At 37.6% G+C, this 2,361-nt stretch overlaps 1 pseudogene; it reads right to left on the reverse strand.

Moving 5' to 3' along the window:
- On the reverse strand, positions 1-1,653 carry LOC125257847 (annotated as a pseudogene).
- Positions 1,654-2,361: the final 708 nt, after the last annotated feature.

The following is a 2,361-nucleotide window of genomic DNA, read 5'->3' on the forward strand; positions in this document are numbered from 1 at the left end:
TATTGATTGCGAATAAATTTCACATTTTGAATATGCATTAAAGTTAATTGTTTTAATTGTTTTTCAAAGTGCGCGGAGGAATAGAATACACTCCTACATTTAAATGCGGCTGCAGGAGTTGCAGTTTTTTTTATGACGTTTTATTAATCCGTCCATTCTTTTTAGTTTCAATGATTTAGCTAAATTGTGCAGGTGTAATTTATTTCGTTTCTTGTTTTAGTTAGGCCTCAATAATGGGAGCAAAATTATTCAGTGACTCACGTTTTACTAAAATAAAGGATATAATTCATGAAACATGCAACAATTTCTTAATCAGTGTCCAAACAGATATATTTTTCCCAAGTAGTTATCTGTCAAAATAAAGGACAACAAAGCATGTGCGTGTCAAAAATGCATGTTGTTTTATTAAAGGAGTTTAAAATATAAATAAAAAATGTATTTGTGATAAATATAGGCCTAATATGTGAGTAAATTGACATTTTGCATAACGATAAATGTGCTTTGATGCATTTGTTGGATAACATGTGGTTAAAGCGCCACTCAGCGGTCAAAAGCTGCAAATGCACTTTGCCGACGTGGCGGCGATAGAACCACCGTTTTGGATGGTCACCTACTGTATGACTGCAATCGCAGGTTTCAAACAGAGATGGCGACAAAGAGGAAAAATGGCGGACTGCAGCTTTAAATATTTCTATTTCCTATAGCCAAAATCTCTGAACACATTCACATACCAAATCTTTGTCATATGCCAATGAAAAATTATTATCATAAACAGAAACAAGTCCATCAGGTCCATTTTGTCTGGTTTCAGATGCTTTTGGTTTGCTGACTTGAATTGGTGAAAGTTTATGAGAGAGAAACATTTATAGAAGAATGTTTAGATCTGTGTGTTTGAAAACCTTCTGCTGTTGAGTGTGTGTGAAAGTGTGTGAAAGTGTGTGAGCAGCTGCAGTATCAGTTCAGTCACTGTGACTCTGACTGACGGAGGTTTTTGTACGACTCTTTATCACTGTGTGAACACATAGTCACCCACACAAGAACTACCACTTGTTCTGCAATGGAAACTCTGACAGTAATAATGTCCAGCATCTTCAGTCTGGAGTCTGGACTCCACTGATGGTCAGAGTGAAATCACTGTTAGATCCACTGCCACTGAATCTAGATGGAGTTCCTGACTAGAGGCGGTTTATATAATAAATCAGGAGTTTAGGAGCTTCTCCAGGTTTCTGTAAGTACCAGCTGAAAAAGTATATCCCAGAAAAACTGTACAAATCTCTGCTGGTTTTACAGTTGATGTTCACAGTTTGTCCTGGTTGAGCTGCTGTCATTGAGGGACTCTGAGTGACGGTGATCTGTCCTCTACACTCTGAAACACACAACAAGAAGAAAATCAACTCAAAACTTTGACAATATACTTGAAGAAATGAATTGATATCAAACTTGTGCTCCACAAACCTTGAGCAAACGCTGTGAGAGTCCAGATGAAGATGATGATGAAGGTCATGTTGATGAAGATTGTTGTGTGTGTCAGTGATGAAGTGTTAAACTCACAGCACTATAAACACTCTCAGAGCACTGAAGCATCTGATCAATATGCAAATGAACTCATTCTGTATTTAAATGAGGCTCTAAATTCATGTTATCTTGCACTACATCACTGTGCCACTAGAGGGAGGAGTGAACAGACAGACACACTGATGAACAGGAAGTTTATTCAATGACTTATATATATTTATAAATTATAGCACTATATGCAATTGCGCCACCCAAAGTGACAAACAGGTACTGTAGTCCTGGCCTAAAGTCACTGGTTGAGCCAAAGGATACATACAGGCTGCCTAATATAGTGACCTACAAATTGGTCGTAACAGGTTATATGGCCAATGTAAGACAAACTCTTGGTCTTTAGACAGCTTTAATGCACATGAACATCCTCTAGCATAATAGGATTAACTTGTAGCTTGAATTGTTATTGGGATCTTTTACAGCTCAGAAACTTCAATCCAGAAACACTTTGAATCATGTAGTAGACGACAGAGTCCTGCACGGGTCCATTTTTGGAGACCCGCACCCGCCCGTACCCGCAAAGTTCAGCACCAGATCCGACCCGTCACCCGTGATAATATCAAAATTAAATCCGCACCCGCCCAGATCCGTTAATATTTGACCCGTTACCCGACCCGTGCCCGCGATAAATCACACATGCTAAAATCACTCCCAATTAAAGTGCTTTATTTTTAAAAGTTAAAGTTCTTAACTTTTAAAAAATTCTTACAATTCTTTAAAGTTAATTTCGTTTTGTATTAGCCTAATTGTATCTTAATTTTAATCAATATTTCATCAACCAATTGCCTGTATTTA

Source organism: Megalobrama amblycephala, linkage group LG22, assembly GCF_018812025.1.
Source record: "Megalobrama amblycephala isolate DHTTF-2021 linkage group LG22, ASM1881202v1, whole genome shotgun sequence".
Classification (NCBI taxonomy): Eukaryota; Metazoa; Chordata; class Actinopteri; order Cypriniformes; family Xenocyprididae; genus Megalobrama; species Megalobrama amblycephala.